Source organism: Nerophis lumbriciformis, linkage group LG07 (genome assembly GCF_033978685.3).
Source record: "Nerophis lumbriciformis linkage group LG07, RoL_Nlum_v2.1, whole genome shotgun sequence".
Classification (NCBI taxonomy): Eukaryota; Metazoa; Chordata; class Actinopteri; order Syngnathiformes; family Syngnathidae; genus Nerophis; species Nerophis lumbriciformis.
In genome coordinates, this window is record NC_084554.2 from 33455940 (window position 1) to 33478957 (window position 23018).

At 36.2% G+C, this 23018-nt stretch overlaps 1 long non-coding RNA gene across 2 annotated transcripts; it reads right to left on the minus strand.

The window, feature by feature from the left end:
* Positions 1 to 742: 742 nt before the first annotated feature.
* On the minus strand, positions 743 to 21675 carry LOC133609639 (uncharacterized). Of its 2 annotated transcripts, XR_009815747.1 has the most exons (4): positions 21618 to 21675; positions 21259 to 21280; positions 7271 to 7329; positions 743 to 1109 (listed from the first exon to the last, which is right to left on the minus strand). It is a non-coding gene; the product is annotated as an uncharacterized lncRNA (long non-coding RNA). The 2 variants fall into 2 exon arrangements; XR_009815746.1 differs by lacking the exon at positions 7271 to 7329 and having other exon boundaries at positions 21259 to 21405; positions 21618 to 21669.
* Positions 21676 to 23018: the final 1343 nt, after the last annotated feature.

The window sequence follows — 23018 nt, forward strand, 5'->3', positions numbered from 1 at the left end:
ATGACTGTTTTTTTCTCTAAAACGCAACTATTTTTTTAATATTATATAATGTCATTATGTTAGGATATAACATATTTTCACCTTTAAAAACTATTTTTTTCTTGAAAAAATATAATTTTATTCTAAAAACAAAAAAAATTTCTTGAAAAAATGACTTTATTTATTCAAGTGTTAAAAACAATAAAATACTTTAATTTTGCAACATGTTTTCCTCCAAATATGACTTTTTGTCTTCTAAAGACTTTTTTATTCTTAAAAAAAAAAAATCTTGAAAAAAATGACTTCATTCTTGCAAGATTAAAATCTTTAACGATGTTTTTTAAACATGTTTTTTTCTCTTTAAAACTTGGCTATTTTATCTTAAAATGTAACTTTTTCTTGAAAAAATATAGTGTCCTGTGTAAAATAAAAAATGTTTTTCTAAAAAACTAAATTCTTGCAAATTATTATTTTTCCCTATAAAAATAGTGTTCTTTTAAAAATACTATTAAAAAATAAAACTTAACTCTTTTAAGGTTACAAAAAAAACAACTTTAATCTTGCAAGGAGATGCTTTTTTTAATCTTTAAAAAAAGACAATTTTCATGTAAGAATACTATTTTACAAAAAAATGTTTTCTAGAAAAATATGGGTTGATTCTTTACAGATGAAACACGTTTTGGGGAAAAAACATGATACAAAAAAATGATTAATGTCACAAAGAAATATGACGATACTTAATGATTACGACCTCAAAAAAAATACAGCTAGATTCCTTAGAAGAGTGACAATAAATAACTAGTCTGTTTTTATTCTTGTGAGTCTGATTAAAGTTGATCTGCTTTTGATTCCTGCAAGATCACATTTCCTTCTAAAAGTAAAACTACTAAATTAATTTTGAATACAACTAATGACAAGTGCTTGGCAGCTTGTGAATGTTTTTTTTAACGAGGACTAACCTCATTCATAAGGGCTAAAATAGATAAAATCATGAATATAAAAAAATACCTGTGTACTCGGCAGTTTGCTTTTCATCTTCTAACATGACAATGGAGTGAGGATGAGGAGGTGGTGTCTCCGCTCTGGGCGAAGGCAACGTCTGGCTGTGGGTTTTTCCCATGCGTGTCATCCTACAGAAGAGAAACGAGTGGTCAGGTTGCTTCAAGGCCCAAAGTGTCAGCGCTGCAGAAGGATTAGGCTTTGACTTCATTGTTCTCCTGCAGGCCACAGGAGTCTTTGTCTGCATCAAACACCTGCAACTCTGGATTAGAACCTCTTTCTTTTCTCCTCGCTGACACTTTGCCTGTGGCCTTGTCGGACACATCACAAGTCTCCAACTTTGGGGGTCAAAAGTGACCGTCACACTGCTGCTCCTCTTGCCACTTATTTGTGATAACACCCATCATAGAAATACAACCCAAAGAATGGAAATAGTCCAGGGTACACTAAGTCACACACAAGCACGTGTATGCGCAATAAACAGTGCATGTTATAGAATTAATGCGATTGCTCCTCTCTCCGGTTTTTAATGATGCCTGTCGCCTTTTATAACAGAAGGGAGCAGAATGACACAAAATAATCTACAAGTATGCCTCAGAATAATCCACAAAGGTCACAAAGTGCCAGCACAAAAACATGCCCAAACCATGTAGACAGGTGACATAATTCTTATGCTTGCTTATCCTGCTGGGTATAAATGACAACTGCCATCTTTTAAAATAAAAATAAGCAGAAAGTCTCCAAATAATCCACACATCTCGCGTGCAAATTCGAATAGAACAGAGAGTTATTTCATCAGGTCTCCTACCAGTTATCATTGATAATCACCACCTTGCATCACAGATTTAACTAAGACTCAAGATAAACAACAAAGTTCACAAGATAACATGCAAACACATGCACACAAACTGCCACCTCTTAAAGTAGCTATAAGCAAAAACACTCAAAATGATCCGCAAAATTTAATTTATAATAATCCACAAATCCCACGATACGCTTGCTCTGACAAGAAGAAATGCGCATGGAATTTTAACAAGAACAAAGAGTTATTTCATCACTCCATCAGGTTATCAATGACAATCACCACCTTCCATTACATTACAGAGTCCAAGTATACTACAAAGCTCACAAATTGACACGGAAACACATGCACACACAATCTACTAGACACGGTATATATTGGAATATATGAAATCACTCCTCTTGCCAGTTATTAATGACAACCGCCAGTGTTTACAACAGCAACAAGCAGAAAGACTCAAAATAATTCACAAAGTTCGACTTGAAATAACCCACCAAAGTCACGATGCGCTTGCTCGTACACAAGGAAATGCATGTGCAATTTCGACAAGAACAAAGAGTTATTTAATCACTCCTCTTACCAGTTACCAATGACAATTATCACCTTTCATTATAGAAATTATCAAGAGTCGAAGTACAGCACAAAGCTCACAAGCTGACACGCAAACACACACACACACACACACACAATGTACCAGACATAGTATATCATTAATGAAATCACTCCTCTTGACAGTTATTAATGGCAACTGACATCTTTTACAGTATCAACAAGCAGAAAGACTCAAAATAATCGACAAAACTCACAATGCACTTGCTTATAGAAGAGGAAATGTTAGTTATTTCAGAATTCCTACCAGTTATCAATGACAATCACCACCATCTTTCATTACAGAGTAAACTAAGAGTAAAAGTATACCACAAAGCTCACAAGCTGACACGCAAACACATGTACATAATGTACTGTACTTGGTACACAATGAAATCTATTTCCCTGCCAGTTAATAATCACCACCTTGCATTACATAAATAAGTGAGACTCGAAGTAAACCACAAAGCTCACAAGCTAACATGCAAACAAATAAACACACACAATGTAATTGACATGGTATATATCTAATGAAATCACTCCTCTTGCCGGTTATTAATGACAACTGTCACCTTTTACAATAGCAATAAACAAAAAGACTCAAATTGTCAAGCCATGCGTTGTGAAAGTGATTTTAAACTGCAGATGAAGGAGGTGGCAGCGTGCAGTATAAAGTTTGTTTTTTTTATTAAACAAACAAAACAAAAAGCGACAGCAACAGGTAAGTGCTCTAAAGGGACAGACTATTGAAAAAACAACAACAAAATGCTGGAACACAGCAAAAACACTTACTAGGAAAGTGGAGCAGACGGCATCTCACATTATTCACCGTATCCACTCGGCATCCATTGCACTGGTCGCCCACGGGGGGGCTCCCCACATCTGCGGTCCCCCCAAACCTTACATTGCAGAATTAACCAGGCGTCAAAGTAAACCACAAAGCGCACACGCTGACACATCCACCCACAATGTACTGTACAAAATATATAAACAATTAAATCACTCCTCTTGCCAGTTATTCAAGATAATAGTTATTAATGATCGCTATTAACTTTTACAATAATAATAATAATAATAATAATAATAATAATAATAGGAAAAAAGATTTGAAAAAAACAATAACATTTGGTATACAGTATGCACGCTCACACACTAGCACGTGATTGAACAATGTCAACGAGAACATATAAATTACTATTGAAAGACTGGAAATAAACTATAAAGCTCACAGGACTCATAACACATAAGCACATGCACATTCCATGCACTGGACGTGGTATAGAATTATTCAAATTACTCCTCCAGCCAGTTAGTAATGATTACGGCTGTGTTCTACAATAGAAATAAACAGAAAGAGTCAAAAATAATCCACAAAGCTCACACTCAAGCATGTGAGTGTGCACTGCCGACAAGAACATATTGCCAGTTATACATGATAATCACCACCTTACAGTATAAATATAATTTAAAGACTAGAAATACAGTAATATCCAAAAGGTTTATGATACACATGCTTACACCCAAGCTCATGCACGCAAAACTTTTTGCTTGTGTTAGATAATTTTAAAAAATCCCTCCACCTGCTAGTTAACTACCACCTTCTACACTATAAATAAAAAAAAAATAAATGAATAAAAATACTTCAAAATAAGCCACAAAGCTTACAATACGCTTGCCCACACTCAAGCACAGTGTACAATGTCGGCTAAAATTTTTTTATTATCTGATCACTACTACCGCCAGTTATCAATGATAACTACCACCTTCTACAATAGAAATAAATAGAAATCCTTGAAAATAATCAACAATGCTCATAATACGCTCGCTAACACACGAGAACATGCCTGTGTGCCGGAGAATACCTTTAGGCAAGCAAATCAGATAAAAGTATCGAATGGTGGACATGACCAAATAAATGTCAAGAGAATAAATCAGTCCATGCATCAGTCTTATTTTGGACAGCTTGTCCCACCTTTGACCTCAGAGAGAAAGTATTATGTCAAACATCTTTGATGACTTCGTCCAAGCAACTAAGTCCCAACATTTTTTTCTTCTTATCCCTTTTCTCTTTTGCTGTTTTTAAGAGGCTTGAACTTTTCTTGACCACATCGGAAATCAAAGCGATTTCACGCTCTTCGTGTCGAACGTGATGTCCTAAAACAAATCGAAGATGTTGAAGCATTTGGTCGGCACAGGTGCCACTAAATAGATGGCGAAGAAATATTCACCATTTTTGCTCGTTTGTTAAAGTTAACGTTTAGTCTCACGTTACATCGTTAAACCTGGTGCAGCTTTGTTGTCTCACACAAACACAACAGTCATACACAACTACAGTAATTACAACACATCGTGGTACTATTTAAAAAATAATAAAACTGATTATGTACAGTATTATTTTAAAAAATATATAGAATTATGTAATATGTTTATTTATATTTAAGGTAACGTATAGAATCATTAAAAATAAAATAAATTCAATACAAATACATTCAAATTAAAAAAATCCCTAAACTGTATAAAAAAAAAAAGAAAAAAAAATGTATATCATTAAACTTATTAATCAAATAATTAAATATTAGAGTTAGACATTTCTTAATTACAGATACAATATATTCACAGTTAAGGATATTAATTATCATCAATCATTATCAGTAAACATGGCTATACATGAAATTATTGGGAATAATTATTAATTAAAGATAAACATTACATTCTAAAAATACATCATTATTTTAATTATTTCATTGTTTTGCACAGCTTAAACATTTGAATAAAATAAACTTAAAGTAAATATATAAAAATAAATCAATAACATTCTAATACTTTAAAAATACATGTTTAAAATATTATTATAATAATTGTAATACATTTCATAAACAAAATAAAATCAATTCAATAAATCCATCCATTTTCTACCGCTGTTCCCTTTCAGGGTTACGGAGGGTGCTTGAGCCTATCTCAGCTGCATTTGGGCGGAAGGTGGGGTACACCCTGGACAAGTTGCCACCTCATCGCAGGGCCAACACAGATAGACAAATATAAATACATTTAAAATAATGTCATAATACATTTTCTTCTTTTTAATTTGTGTAGTTTAAAAGCCCCAAAAAGGGGTATAAACTGTATAAAAATTATCAGAATGAAAATAAAAAAATATAACATTGAATTTATATTACTAAAATTAATAAAATATTAACTATTAGAAGTAAATAGCTGAGATAGGCTTCAGCACCCCCCGCGACCCCAAAAGGGACAGGCGGTAGAAAATGGATGGATAGATGTTTTTCTTTCAGATAAAAACACTGCACTATTAATACAATTATCATTAAATATACAATTATATTATAGTTATTGTAGAATGCATGAAATTATTGTGACGATTAATTAAAGATACAATAAATATTAATAATACATAATTAATTTGTTTATTTTCCTATTGCGTGCAGTTTAAAAAGTTTAAATAAACATAAAATAAATATAAATGAAAAAAAATCTTACAATTATATTATAATAATTTTGATGGATTTCAAAAATAAACAATACACAATGATGTTAGATGGATTATGAATACATTATTTAAATATTATGGTTAATTAAGAGTTAGAGTTGTGTGCCGTTAATAAGGTACATTTTTGTGTAGTTGTAATGACTCACATTGCAATGCATTGTTCATTTAGTACAAATATTATGTTCTGTTTCCTAGAACATGAAATATCTCTGTTAGTGATGTTTATTTTTTTAAAGTAGGTTATTTACTGACATAAATCAACCAATCCAATGCTGGGCTGCCTTTCAGTCATGAGGACTACTTTTATGATGCATCCCATTTCAAACAACCAGAGTGAGGATTGTGATGATGGTCTCTTTAGGCTGACCTCAGGGGTCACCGCCGTACGCCCAAGACGCAACTGACAGCTCGTCCGGCCCAGTTAACGCCGTTTGATGGATCACCTGTGCGTGCGAGTGTGTGTCCATTTGTGTGTGTGTGTTCATAGATTTATGTGAGTGTTACCCTGGAGAGGCTCTATGGAAGGATGGTGGATCAGATGGCGTGTTAATTACTCAGCCTTCAAAAGGCAAGGAGGAAGGGAGGGTTTGGTGGTCAGGCGAGGACGCCCGTGGGCGGGGAAGGCGTGGGGATGATGGACACGTGGATGTCACTAATTAGGCCCCGCCTTCATCACTATTGTATAAGCCTTTTTTTTTTTCATTTTACATATTGTTTTAGCACATAAACCATTTTTTTATTGTCATTTATAGCAGGTTTGTTTTTTAAGTGAGCCTGTGCCACAAGTGGTAAGCATGTGTGAGAGATAGTGTGTGTGTTTATGTCCATTTTCTGTTGAGCTGTTTAAAAAAGCATAACGTTTAATAAACAAACATTTGCATGGAGCAAAAACAAAATAAAAATGCAGAATAAAATAAAAACTTTTATTTACATTGGTATTAAAATTAATAAACAAAAATACTAAATAGCAAAATTATATGTTTTATTTTCAGATAAAACATATACACAATTAATGTTTATAATTATTATTAATGATAAATATTAGTTATCCATTTAGTGCATAATAATAGATAATTAATCTGACTATATTCTTATTGTGTGCAGTTTGAATAGTTTATAGTAAAAAAGAAATTAAGGTGAGCCTATGTCAGAAGTAGTAAGCATGTGTGAGAGATGGTGTGTGTGTATTTTTGCTTGTGTGTTTTCTGTTAAGCAACTTAAAAAAGCATGTTTAAAAAAACTAATATTTGCATAAAGCAAACATATAATAGAATACAAATTCAAAATTACATTAAAAAACTAAACATTGATATATATTATTATTAAAATAATGAATCAACATATGTAATACTAGAAATAAATATGTTTTATTTTGAGATATAATGTTACGGTACCTTGGCACGTTGATGCCGGAGGTCGTCTTTCCAGGAAGCGGCGGAACGACAGGAAGAAGCTAGCAGGTAAGAAGAATGATTTATTCTTCGTGAAACATACAAAATACAAAATAAACAAAACAAGCGTGCCTATAGCACTGGAAGCTAACGGAGTAGCCAACAGGAAAACTAAGCACATGAACAGGGTGAAGCTTAGCTCAGGAATAGAACGTGTAGACATTGTAAGTCGTTGCATAGAAGCAAACAAAAGCACCAGACCGAGGGAGGCGACAGGATGGAATAAATAGCTCTCTGATTAGTGCCCAGGAACAGGTGAACGTCCCGAACACTAATCAGAAGCAGGTGAACACAATGAATAACCATAGCAACCAAGGAGACACAAGACAGAATCAAAAACGTAAATAAACTATGATCGGGCAACGAATCATAACATACAAAATATATACTATTAATATTATTAATAACTGTCCAGCTCGAAACTTTAAAATATATTTAAGGTACACTTACTAAAGATAAAAGACTTCTATCTGTGATTAATCGCGATTAATTATGAGTCAACTGCAGACAAAATCGTATGACAGACATATTTTACACACTACTTTATATTAGAAAATGGCAACAGTGGAGGATGAATGTCACATAACAAAAAGATAAAGAAAAAGAAGAAGCTTATCGACTCTGACGTCTGCGCGGACGCGCTCAATATTTCAGGATTTATGTAGATCCCAAATACTGATCAGCAAGTACCAGAAGGTAAGAAAAGTTGCTTTTGCATAATATTGCGAAACAAAACGCCAGATATGTCTTACCTTATACACACACCATAATAATACTTAAAGCGGTGCGGCTTCATACCATACCAAAGTCATACTAAAAGATTTTGATAGATTTTTGAGCGCCGTGTGTAATGTTTTCAATGGAACATTTAAAATGTTGGTGTTGTTTACTTGAGACCCATCATAGTGCAACCTACACTTATCTCTTATGTTTGACTGCCATCTACTGGTCACACTCATCATTACACCATGTACCAAATAAAATAGCTTCGAGGTGGGTAAGCTCAACCAAACTTATTCCTAACATTAGGCGCACCAGGTTATAAGGCGCGCTGTCGAGTTTAGAGTGGAAAAAAATGATTTTAAGTGCTCCTTAAACTCCGGAAAATACAGTACTCCTTATCTCAACTACACTATAAAGAACAACTTAAGTCATGCTCCTGGGTTTTCACTCAGTCCTGTTACTCCCATCAGTCTACAGGATTTTGCATTCATGTTGAATCACTGTTATGTGCTTAGTGGTAACATGCTGTTAGCATAAATGCCACATTGCTGTATTTCAAGTATTTTACTCATTGTATGCTAAAAACACTTCAGAGAGAAATGCATGTATTTTGAGGGAGTTACAAGTAAAATGTCATTAAAATGTATTTTTGGCTCAGAATCTCATCCTCTGACTAAATTAAGACCTATCAGGCTTTTTCTTTACACATCGTGAGAGCCAACGATTAGCGTCCACTGTCACAGCTGAGGCAGGTAATTCAACTAGTGGAAAAAGCATGTAGCTTAAAATGCCCTCGCTGGAGATAACATGAAAGAACATGTGGGAGTCCCCATTTAGTGGGATGCCAGCTGCACTTGAACACAGCGGCCAGCTTTGTCACCTTGTAAAGCAAACAGCAGGAAGAGGAGATAAGCTGGAGTCAATGAATGCTGCTGACATGGTTTTGTTGCACTCCAGAGATGAAGACACTTCATAAAAAAGTAGCTTAAACAAGCATCAGGTCTGTAAAGCTGCAAACATATTTTATAGACATTCCACCTGTGAAGTTTAGTTTGTGATTGCTCAATATTCTTCCCTATTTGTAATTAGTGTGCATATGAGCAGTAATGAAATCTAATAAAGTGGATTAGGATGAAATCTAATAAAGTGGATTAAATGCATGACTTTATGACCAGACCCACTATAGCAGGGGTGGGCAATTAATTTTTACCGGGGGCCGCATGAGCAACCCGAGCACTGCTGGAGGGCCACATCGACAATATTTCAATTAAATTTTGCTCAATGTTATTTTTGATATACCGTAAGATAAATAATAATAATAATTTCATTTAACTTAATTTAACTTTATACAAAAGCAGATTGCTTTTGATGGTTTTATTTTTAACACTGTCTTACACAACACTTCCTGATGTATAATACAATGCAAAAATGTCAATTTCTGCACAAGGTTAATTTCTGTCACTTTATCTTGCATTATCTAACATTTTTCCCCGTCAGATTTGGACAACCATCTGTTGTCACACCTGCCAGCTTGTCCCATTTCAGTCCTAACATGTTCAAACACGCAATTTACCTATGTGAACAAGTCATTACCTGTGGTTGTCTCTTTAATTGACTGCATGGCTGCCAGCTCCTCCGTGATTTGAAAGTTTGCAGTTATCTCACGTAAGAAGATGAGCAGCTGGGCGGTGTTATGTACATCGCAGCTCTCATCCAAAGCCAGCAAAAAACAGCCAAAGTCTCCGGTCATATCAGCGGAACAGAGTCCAATAAGCACTCCTTAATAAACTCTCCGTCAGAAAACGCCTTTCTTTTTATGGCGATTTTGTGAGAAATTACAAAACTTGTCCTGCCGGCTGCATCTCTGGGGGTGTGAAATTTGGCAAAAATACCTTGTTGGGTTTGCAGTTTTACCATCAACGCATCAGCCTCCCTTGCGCGCTCTTCATCAGACAGCTTCCGGTATTTTTCCTCATGCTTCGTCGTGTAGTGGCGATTCAAATTATATTCATTAAACACAGCAACCTGTGTACCACACATTATGCACACGGCTTTACCTTTAATTTATGTAAAGAAATACTTGGCAGTCCATGTCTTGTTGAAAAGACGGCATTCGTAATCAACTTTTCTTTTTTTAGCGTGAGCTGACATCTCGGTGGTAACTGGACATCACTTGTCACTGTGCACCTTCACTCACAGGTTACACCCGAACATATGCTCATAAATAAAAAAATTCAAAATAAAAGCAGCACAGTTGTATTGCACGCACAATATAGATGTTTTTTAAAATGTATTTTGTAATTTGTGATTGCCGCTGTTCACATTCACTCACAATCACACACGCGCATACGTCCACACGGAAGTAATACAAATAACGCTTCTCAAAAAAAAAGCAGCACCGTTGTATAGCACACCCGACATAGATGCTTTTTGAATTTATTTTGTAATTTATGATTGGCCTCACGCGGGCCGGACAGGGACGCACAAAGGCCCGCGGGTCGCAGAATGCCCAGGTCTGCACTATAGTAACGTCCATATCAGCGCTTGCTTGAATTAATTACCTGCACAAACTCAAGAAGAAGAATCAAATGCATGATGTATTCCAAACAGACATCTATTGAGGGTACTATGTTGAGATATGCATGTAAATGAGTCAAGTGCAGCACAGTAGCTATGTGCCCATGGACACAATTAATTGGATTAAAAGCCTAACCGGAATAAAAATGCTTCATGTAAACCAGCCATTCTGAATTTTCTGACCCGATCACACATGTTCGCATGAAAATTTCATTCCGATCGAGATGGGTGGTTTATGCCGATAGTTATTCGCATTGGAATGGGGGAAAACACGAAATTCCTCACTGCACATGTTTTTGACGTCAGCTATACTTTGGTGGAGGGAGACGAAATGTATTATATTATAGTATTATATTGGGGCGGAATGGCGTAGTGGGTAGAGCAACCGTGCCAGAAACCTGAGGGTTGCAGGTTCGCTCCCCGCCTCTTACCATCCAAAAAATCGCTGCCGTTGTGTCCTTGGGCGGGACACTTCATCCTTTGCCCCCGGTGCCACTCACACCGGTGAATTGAATGATGAATGATAGGTGGTGGTCGGAGGGGCCGTTGGCGCAAATTGCAGCCACGCTTCCGTCAGTCTACCCCAGGGCAGCTGTGGCTATGAAAGTAGCTTACCACCACCTAGTGTGAATGAATGATGGGTTCTACATGTAAAGCGACTTTGGGTACTTAGAAAAGCGCTATATAAATCTCAGTTATTATTATTAGTTATTATTAGTCTCGCAATGAAGCGATTGCTGCCGTTTCCCCTCATTCAACATGTACACAAGTAGCGTTATATATACTGTTGAGTTTGTTGCTCTAAAACCGAGACTTGCAAAAATAAAAGTATATTCTTGGGTGTCATGTGTCGATGTAACAACAAAAGAAGGGATCCAGTTGTCGTCTCAACGAGTTGTTTTATTCACGACCTTACAGCTACTCCAAGTGCTAACTGCTAGCCTCAAGCACATACACAGACTGTTGTAACATGAAGACGTGTAACATGAAGACGTGTTACAAGACAGCTCCATTTTAAAAAGAGAGGTCAAACAAAAGTAGTGAACAGAAGAAAACATTTTTAAATAAATACAGTGACAACACCAGACAAGAGGAAATGCACAAAGCCATGTTTGTTTACAGCGGAAGTCAGTGCTTCTTCAGCACCTGCAGTGAGCAGACTCGTCCAAAAGATGGCGGCATAGCAGAAACAATAACACACCTTTCCTATTACGATATATAGTGGGCATGTCAAAGTAAAGTATTCCAGACGCATGAAAATTCACATCATTTTCGGATTACATTTTCCAGGGTCCATGTAAGCAGGAACTTTCTAATTCGAATTATGATCAGATTAAATAAATGTTGTCTATTTAGACATTGCTATTGGTTCTTATATTTTGTGATAATAAATAGTATTTTAATACGTAAATGACTGATCACTTAGGGCCCTATTCTCCCATGTGCCTAAGTGAACATAACTTACATCACAATGACGACGCATGTATACATGACAAGCATGGCCTGGGTTGATACAACCTTTTCAGAATAAAATAGACTGGAATAGAATAGTTTTAAAAGTGGCTTACTTTTAACTTTTCTGATTCTTGGCAATGTGCCTATAACTGTGCAGAAGTTGCTTCGAGTATGGACCAAGAATAGTCCTGGTTCAACCCCAGACCTTGACAAAAACATTGGATTTTCCCACAATTTTAATGGCGCAGTCGGTGACTATTACTTATATCAATGGAGGAGACAATGAAACAGTGAGTAATAACAGTAGGTTAGAAATGTGTTAATGGTGCGTTTGCAATGTTAGCTTGATTCGTTATGTAGCTTGCTTAGTCTTCTAATGTAATACAATAGCACCCTGTCCTGTAAAATAAAGAATTATTTTATTTTACTATTTATTATAATCAATTTTTACTTTAGCAAAGTAGCTCGTAGTGTGGTTTACTGACTAGTCGGCTTGAACCTCTATAGTTTACAAGTGTTCAAAACAGCAGTGCTGTGAAAGTATTAACATGATATAGAATTTAAAAAAATATATTTATTGTCAATATACACATGCAGATGTCCAGGATTTAGCAATGGAGAGAGAAAGACTTAGCCAGCGTATCATACAAGATATTTCAGACCTGGCTTTTTTTCTTTGTGTCCTGCGCGTTGTTTCCTCCCTCTTTGAGCCAACAACAAAACACAGTGAGCTACTGGCCTCGCTATATTATCTGGGATGTTGTGTTATGGTGAAAGTCAAGTAAAATTAGATGGCTGGTGGTGATCACCAGTGTCCATATTCCATACGGTCTGTTACATCCTTGTAACTGTTTTGGACTTGTGTTTGCTTTTTCTCTGTGTGTGGTATTTTAGTTCCTGCCCTGTGCCCTAATTTTGTAGTGTACATTCCTCGTGCACAGGCTTCCACACCTGCTGTTTGATTGGCAACCCAGTACAGGTGAGTCCCAGTTGCCAATCAGTCTCCTATTCTAAACAAGGTCGTATCATTGCTTCGCATACACGTGTTGTACATGGGGAAAAAGAAGCTCCATGTCTTGTCCATTGGCTTCTGCACTCGCCTTCTTTTGTTTTTCTCATTTCCTTTTGTGAGTGAGTTTTCTGTTATTTTCTCCTCCTCATGTAAGCGCGCCTTTTGTTTATATTAAATAATATTATTTTACTTACCGTAGCTTTAAGATGGTGTTTTAAACTTGATGTGCACCAATGACAAAATCGTTTGTTGCTGTAATACCAACAAGTTACCTTAATTTTATCTAAAGTTCTGTTTTGAAGCGAAATCGGACATCTCTCATTGCAATCACAGACCATGTAACAATGCGTACGTCTTCCAGGTTAAGCGTGAACCCGGATGTTCTTCACTCATTATTCATTCGATATTTTTTTTATTAATCACAAGCGTTAACATTGACAGCCCTTATATATACCATACCATACCAACTTTATTTATATAGCCCTTTTAAGACAAGCACAGTTGAAAAACAAAGGGCTGTACACCACAAAGAAATGGAGGCATATATATATATATATATATATATATATATATATATATATATATATATATATATATATATATATATATATATATATATATATATATATATATATGCACATACTTTTTTAAAGTTCAAAATAGAGGAGAATAGAAGCGGTTTGAGTATAAAATATGCTCGGATGAATTAGAAGTTTAAAATGACTGAACATTTAACATAAGGTGTTTATATAAATTAAAATAAAAAAATATAATTTTAAATTGAAATATTTTTAAATTAAAATACAATTTAAAATGACATTTAAAGTGTCATTTTTACATGGATTAGAATGACATTTACAAGTGTTAGTAAAAACTCCATGTTCCATATTTGTAACAGTGAAGAAAAATTAGTAATGAGGCCACTTCCATTCTAGACTGAAGCACTTGGACCTCGCGTAGGTGGACCGAGCGGATTCTGAGGCTGGATGGGAGAATACAGATAAGAAAAACGTGTGTGACTAAAAAAAAACAGTTAACTGTCCTACTGTCTGGCGAATGTACTGTATTCTATTCATAAAACATTCACTTGTTGCTAGGTAGAATATGTGGGGATCAGTCATGTGTGCCCTAGTTTAGTCAAGCAAGGACAAGAAGAGTCAGCAGGAACACAAATTCTGAATGATACTGTATACAAAATTTAATTTTTGGACAAGCACTTGAGTTTACAATTAAGTATTCTGCATTATATTTAAAACATGAACACATTTCACATGTTTGCATGAGCCATTGTTGATAGGCAGAATCCTAATTTGTGCCCCAAAACTCAATACGGTACTTCACGTTTTCCTAAGGTCGAGTGCTGTGCTGCCCAACATAGCCATTAAAAGACATGGAGGAAGTAAGTTGGCCAAATTATATCCTATAATGAAAGAATATAGTGAATATTATCAATTATAATTTGCTGAGACTAGTATGTAGTTAAGTCTGCAATGCATTCAAAATATGTTTTGAAAGAAAAATAAAACTTGCGTAGCAACACAAATAAATCAGTGTCAGTGGTCCAAACAGTGGGAGAGAGATGACGATGAAAAAAGTGTGTGTGTTGTGATGGAGACTATAGCGTTTGTGTGTGCTTATAGTCCTTCTAAGTGTGTGTGATCGGAGAACAAACAAGCCGCTCTGTCACGCATGGCCTTGAGAAACCTTCGTGGATTTAGGGCATCAGAAGGCCTGTCCTCAGTGCTGCCTGTTTGTCTCTTTCCACACGGCCGCCAAGGCAAACAGCGGGGTCCTCCTGCACCTCTCCCATGGGTCAGCTCCCTCTCAACCCCCGGGAAGCTTTGATGTGACGGACACAAGAAAGAAGAAGGGGGTCCGAGAAAGATTTGGGTACTTAACCCACCCCCCCTTCACCACGCGTGTGTGTTTCTTTGTGATGTTGGTGTCAGACCAGAAGGAAGGAGGGGGTGGCTATAGGGGTCAGGTGGGGTGAAAGGTCATGTGTCCATCCCTCTTGTCCTTCTGTTTGTCAGCCACTGAAGTACTTTTTGTGATTTTTGATTTATATCTCATTTATTATTAGCACGAGCAGAGCACCAGTTGTATACTATAGGTCAGGGGTGTCCAAAGGTTGACTCGGGGAGCATTTGTAGGCCACACTGTTTTTTGGCCATTCTATTTTGTCGGTACTTTTCACATTTGAATTGATACAGTACCAATTCCTAGTACCTGACAATGAACATCAGTACTCAACAGTACCACATTTAGTACTTTTCTGTCTGTTCTAATGTGTTAATACATGTTAATTGTTTATATTTGTCACTGAGTTGTGCTGTCCAGTTGTTATTTGGTTTTCTTACACTTTTGTGTCTCATTCGCAAGCATTATATAGTACAGGGGTCCCCAAACTTTTTGACTCGGGGGCCGAATTTGGTTAAAAAAATTTGGCCGGGGGCCGGGCTGTATATATATATATATATATAATATGTATATATATATATATATATATATATATATATATATATATATATATATATATATATATATATATATATACATATATATATATATATACATATATACATATATACATATATGCATTGTCTTTATATTCCAGCGAGTTAATCCGTATTGTCATTTAACATCAATTAACATTGATGTTCATCAACATTTAACATTGTTACGTTATCGATGGGAAAATTAATTTTTAGACAATATGATTTGCCTGAGCGGCTAGGAGACACAGAGTAACAAGCGGTAGAAAATGGATTAGACAGGAAAGATAAAAAAAAAAATTTAAATTTAAAAAATTTAAAAAATTCTTGGGACTTCCCATGGGCCGGATTTTGGATGCTGCGGGGCCGGATCCGTCCCGCGGGCCGTAGTTTGGGGACCCCTGATATAGTAGAATACACATGCACTTGCAATTCCAAGATGTTAGATGGCAGTAGTGTATAGACTATGGTGTGTTGCCTTAGTAGTCTTTGCCATTAAGCTGAATGAGCCAATATTTGTTTTGTTAAACCCTACAATTGTTTATACTGTAATTATAGTATTTATTACACACCAGCTGTTTGATGGTAACGTGCATCTGAGTTTTAGTTTTGATTACCAAATTTGGGGGTATGAAATCGCCATGTAAATTAGTCAATGCTAAAAATGCTAATCTATGGCAAATCCTATGTAAATTGGCATCGAGCTAGCGCATTTAGAAAAGTGGATCTTTACTGTACTTTTGAGGGCCTTATTTTTGCTTTGTTGGCATGAAAAATTGTAGCATTACCTAGAGACAGTTCATCTGAGTGCTTGACTGTTTTTTTAAGTGCTTGAGCTGGTGCCAAGTCTGCAACCGGACATGACATCAAAGACTTAGACTTAGACAAACTTTATCGATCCACAAGGGAAATTGTTCCGTGTGGATCCATGTTCCATCATGTGCAACAAAGGTAAAGACATATGACACCGTTTGATTTTACATGACTTCATACCCGGTAATACATACGGACTTCTGTCAGTACTTACAAAAGTATAACATTCGGTACACATCCCTTTTCATATCTACCTTTGAAGTATAAATACATACATTTACAGGTAACTATACAAATGGGAGAAAGGCAAAATACAGTAGTTTCTTGGGGAAAACCGGACAGCCATGGGTGGTGTTAGATTTCTATCATTTCCGACTGTCTGTGAGGCTGTGAACGTATACAGGTTGAGTCATGACTAGTGATTGGATGAGCAAGCGAGGAAGCCAAGGACAATGGAGTTGTGTGTGGGTGGAGGTGAAGACATGGCTGCATGTCGAAATGTTTTGTTGCAGTAAGTAAGAAGTGTAATCTGTTCGTTCCAATAAAGAGATGTTTGCGAGACCACAAGTAGTATTTTATATCCACACCAAAATTTCATAAACTGGGAGATTTTTAACTTCAGTCGGGATGACGGTGAGTCTTGATACAAATGTTTGTAAATACGTCATTTTTATTTTCTTCTTCTCTATACAGCGGTGTAACTCAGGGGTCAATAATAGGACCAAATTTGTTCAAACCTTGATACAGTATAAATGACTTAAAGTTAGTAGTATTTGCAGATTATACTACTGCATTTTGTTAAGGAGACAACACGTAGAAGTTGATAAATAATATAACAGGAGAAATAAATGACTTAAAGAATAACTTAAGTATGACTAAAATAATGTTCTTTGGTAAGAGTATTACACTATATAATAAAATGAGCTGGAACAACATACATACAACATGAAGTAAAATATAATAATAATAATAATTGTTAATAATGTTTCAATTATGAGTAAATCTAAATATGTTCTTGGCCAAAACTCTTTCCATATTCTCTGTTGTTTGTTGTTGTTACCATATCTGAGTTATTGTGTGGAAATATTTTTATAAAATGATGAATAAATATTAATCGTGTTCCAAAAAAGGTCAGTTAAAATAATACATGAATATTCAAACCCTTTATGTATTGAATATTCGGGTAGCGGGGGGTGTATATTGTAAAGTCCCGGAAGAGTTAGTGCTGCAAGGCGTTCAGGATATTTGTTCTGTTGTGTTTATGTTGTGTTACGGTTCGGATGTTCTCCCGAAATGTGTTTGTCATTCTTGTTTGGTGTGGGTTCACAGTGTGGCGCATATTTGTAACAGTCTTAAAGTTGTTTATACGGCCACCCTCAGCTGTTGACCAAGTATGCTATGCATTCACTTGTGTGTGTGAAAAGCCGTAGATATTATGTGACTGGGCCGGCACGCAAAGGCAGTGCCTTTAAGGCACGTCCCCAATATTGTTGTCTGGGTGGAAATCGATAGAATTTCGGAGAATGGTTGCCCGGGAGATTTTCGGGAGGGGCACTGAAATTCGGGAGTCTCTCGGGTAAATCGGGAGGGTTGGCAAGTATGCCTTATATTCGAGCTAAAAAATATACGGTTCTGGATCATCAATTGTCCCAAAGTGACTTAGTAGTCCTTTCAGAAGTCTGCATGAATAGAAATATATTTTGTTGTTGAAGGAAATAGCGAACATTATGATGCGTCTATGGAATTGAAGTGCCGCTGTATGCTTAAAATGAGCAAAATATGTTATCATTACATGTTATTATGAATGTGCCTGTTATTACCGTACATTACATTTATACATACAGCATGTATATAAAACGTTGGATGGAGGCTTTTGGGTGTTTTTAGAACGCTTTATAGGCGGAATAGAGCGACTCCTCCTAGCTCCATTGTTAGCTGACTTTTGCTAATGTTCATTTACGATTTATAATGCATTAAAAAAATACATGTGTTCTTGTCCTACATAAGGATTGTGAATGATAGGCAACATTCCTTTAAAGGAGAACTGCACTTTTTGGATTGTTTCCTATCATTCACAATCATTATGAAAGACATGACAAGGGATGGATTTTCTTTAATGCATTCTAAATATTAAATACATTTGATCAAAAGTCCGCTTACAATTGAGCCTATGGGAGCCATTAAATTCCGCCTATGGAGCCCCTAAAAACATCCAAACACCTCCATTAATGTTTTATATACATGATGTAAGTATATATGTAATGTTGTAACAGGCACATTTATAATAACATTTAATATTTACATATTTTGATTATTTTAAGCATACGTGGTGCATTAATTTAAAAAAATGCATCACATGGTTTTTTTCTTCTTCTCTTGATCACTGATTTTTAGTCACTGCAGACTTTATGAAAGACAACAAACATAATAAAACATCACATACTGTATAAGGTCTAATGTCATTAGGATGCTGACTGTTAGGATGCTCATATAGAATGCCTCATAATCCTTGTGAAAAAAAGGCGTGGGGGCGGGGGAACAAACGCTTTTCGTGTCGTTCTCGCCAGTTTCAGATCCTAAATTGCTATCAAAGTGTCCCAACTTGTCGGATTATATCTTCTGCCATCTACTTTTCAGGTGGGAGGCGTGATTTATGATCTTCAAAAGACTTACAGCTAGCAGGGAAACGAAGAAGCAGCTGATCACTCGATGCTGTAAACATTGGCAAACAAGTGATCACGGCGCCGCTATAAATAGTTTGTCTGCATTAGCGCTTATAATAATAGTATCACTAATACATGGTTAATATTCAAGTCACAAAATGTAAATGGGAGTATTGTTGGCGCTTTTTGAATGGTTATTTATCGGATTTTATGAACGGAATAGTGGAGCTCCTGTTGGCTCTGCTTTAAGTGGACTTTTTTTTAACGTTTATTTAATATTTAGAATGCATTAAAAAAATCCAATCATCGTCATGTCTTTCATGATTGTGAACGATAGGCAAAATTCCCCAAAAAGAGCAGTTCCCCTTTAAAGTGTTTACAGCGTACAAAGAAGAAGCTTGAACCTTAATAATAAATCATGTATATACAACCATATTGTTTAAGTGGATTACAATTCCTTGATAACTTTTCATTTTTGTGAACGTATTTATCATTATGTATTATATATGTATATATTTATGTTACAGATTAAATACAGGAATTGAACAAAGATATATTTGGAGAAGGGATGAGATTTAAAAAAGCTCTGTTCCTTCCGTCTTTTTGTCCTTTGCATGACACGAAATGTCTGTGGTATTATTGTATAATCTGTTTTTTATGTTCCAAATAAACATAAACAGTGTACTGACAAGTGAGGTTTAACGTCAAGTAAACTCTAACCATCTGCAAACCAAACAATAAAGTTGGAATGTTCTGTATGTTTCTGGCACCATTAGGACTCGGCAGTGTGAAAAAAGGTGAGATAGGATCAGCCTAAATCACCTTTTGACCCCTTCCCTCCGTTCCCTCTTGGAACCGCCGGCACTGGGTAGCACTCACTAAAGTTACGACTGTCTGGGCTCGCCATGCTTTTATCATTTCCTCCTTGCTTTGGGAATCATGCAAATATTTTAGTCAGGATGCACACGCTGGGAGGCAAGAAAAAGGGGAAAAAGTGGATGTGTAAATGTTGAAGTGAAGAAAATCAGGATTAAAAGCGATGTTGGAGCTGATAAGAACAACGGCAGGAGTATTTTTCCAGAGTTTTACTGTTGTGTTTATTTCCCGCGAGCGGCTTAATGGGGAGACCGTTCCTTGATCGTGCTCCAACAATGCTCTTGCAGCAGCATATCTGCATGATAAAAGCAAGAGATTCATGTCCTCACGTTTTATCTTCGGCACTCCATTCTGCTCTGGGAATTCCCTCACGTCTCTATTAGCGCTGATTTCAAGTCCAATTCTCCATCACGGCTGACAAATTTGATCCCTGGGTTGTGCGGACAGTTCAAAGGTGGGCAGGGACAAGAGCGATTTATCACGGCCATGAAAGGAGGGCGTGTAATCTCACGATGCAGCGTGACCCACATCATTATTATCAAACTGCATCATTGAGGAAATAGGAGAAAGAGGTCACATGGAAGTTGGTGACAGAAAGATATTGCTAGACCAGAGGTGAGGAACCTGGGCAATATACCTGCCACCTTCAAACCGCCTGCTATGCAATTGTTACAACAAATAAAACTGATAGTGATGTTATAAAAATCCACAAAACATAATACAATAAACAAGTATCTTATTACATATATTTAGCATGAATTTGATCATAATAATTATGAAGCCAGAAAACTGCCAATATAGATTTTGGCATCAAAAAATAAACTTGGCGTCACAGGCTCTCACCAGCCCTCTTATTTTTTTCCATTTCTCTGGACAGGGCTTGATCATTTTTTAAACACTTCTTGCATCGCTTTCCCTATGCTTCTTGTGACTGTTCAGCCTGTTCTGCGCATTTCCCTGCCGCACTATTTTTGGTTAATAAATTAATTTAACTTGCACTTCTCCTGCCGTCTCTGCATCCTGTGGTCCAGACCAACAACACCCACACCAAACATAACACTTGGCATTGTAAAAACAAATAAAAGTTGTACTGACACTGCAACAAGTACTGATATTGTAGAGTGCTGAATTGAGAAATAAAATACAACATTTTTTGTATTGCCGTATTTTCCGGACTATAGAACGCACCGGGATATAAGCCACACCCACTAAATTTTAGAAGAAAAAAATATGTTTCTATATATTAGCCGCACCAAATTATACATTGTGAAAGGAGTTATTTGGACAGAAATATTTTTTAAATGCTTATTTACATACCTTAATTGTTTCCAATGGGTGCCTGAAAAAAAAGATGATAAAAAAACAAAACAGAAGTCATCCTCATGGACCCACCAGCTGCGGAAGGTAACTCTTCAATCAGCTAAACAGACTCAATAACTCCACGGTGATGTTTTAGTGAAATTACTGAAACAATACAAAACGAATGCTATTAAAGTTAATCATACTAACACAGGCACTCATAAAAGTGTTAGCATACTAGCTAACGCTAACATCAAATTACTAGCTTCATTACATTACAACAGCATGTACACATATGCATGAAAACAGTCCTACAGACGTCACACATGGGACGGTTTAGTAAGTAAGAATTGTTTTAGTCAAACTGTGAAACTTACAAATGTTGCTGGGAGTGACAAATAAAAGAATAATTTTGAGCAAAAACGATATGGACACTTATTTCCGGTTTAAGGCGTTTAAACAGGAAGTACATTTTCAACCAGCCATACCTGCAGTGAGCCAACTCGTCCAAAAGATGGCGCCATAGCACAAACAAAGCACTCCATTTCAGTCCTCTGCTTGAGTTTAATGCAAACTATATTGAACACAAAACATTATGGGCATTAGCGGGAAAAAATGCAAAAATTAGCGCTCTGTTTTATAAGCCGCAAGGTTCAAAATCTAGGGGGAAAAAAGTCCGGGATTTACAGTTTATGTTTTTCAATGTCAGTCTTCAGATTTTTTTTTCAGGTATTGTTTTTTAAAATGTTACATGTTTTAATATTCAACTTTCTGTTTTTAATATTTACTTTTGGTTTTTTTCACCTTCAACTTTCATAGTTTTTGTGATTTTGTGATTTAGGGAGAAACACCTTCCACACCACCCTGAGAAAACTAATGTATATGTAGACTGCAGGGGTCCATGAATGATCTTATTATTCAGATAACCAATTCTAGGTGTAGTTTTGTTAGGTACCAATCGTATATATGGAAACACTGGTATCGCTGCCTTTTATAGAATGTGTAGATGCATTTTTTAAGTATAAATTTTTATTTTTTTTTATTGCTGCTTTTATTTATTTATTAGATGCCTTTTACTGAATATGCACTAGCACTGTTTTTAATAGTATGTGATAATGCCTTTTATACTGTATTTTAATAGTTTTATGTCTACTTGGACGTTGGAGTCTGTAATAAAGCTTGATTGATATATGGAGCGGGGGAGGAGTTGGGGCCGGGGGCCTGGAAAGCGGGGAACTCACTACCGGATTTTCAGGAGAGTCTCCGCTATAGACATATACTGTATAGACGCTGCTTTGAATATAATTGTAATGGTACCAGCATGATGCCTATTTGTTTCCCAAGAATACTGTGTGTGTGTGTGTGTGTGTGTGTGTGTGTGTGTGTGTGTGTGTGTGTGTGTGTGTGTGTGTGTGTGTGTGTGTGTGTGTGTGTGTGTGTGTGTGTGTGTGTGTGTTCTTGTATTTCTACCCTTCTTGAGACATCAACAGGGGAAAGTACCTACCATATTAGGATCTGTGAACCAGTTAGGACCGAAATCATGGTTCCAATATGGAAAACCATTGGCTCTAATAGAGAATGTCTCATTTGCACCCCTATTGGTGAAATCTATCAAAATTAGGGGGGGTCCCAAAAAGGAGGGATTTTCCAAATTGACTGCGTGTCAGTTTTAAAAGTGCTCACCCTCTGGTCAACATATGAAATAACAAGTGTGTGTAAAAATTTGAGGTGCTCCCCCTCTGGCCAACATATGTAATAACAAGTTGTATAACAACAAC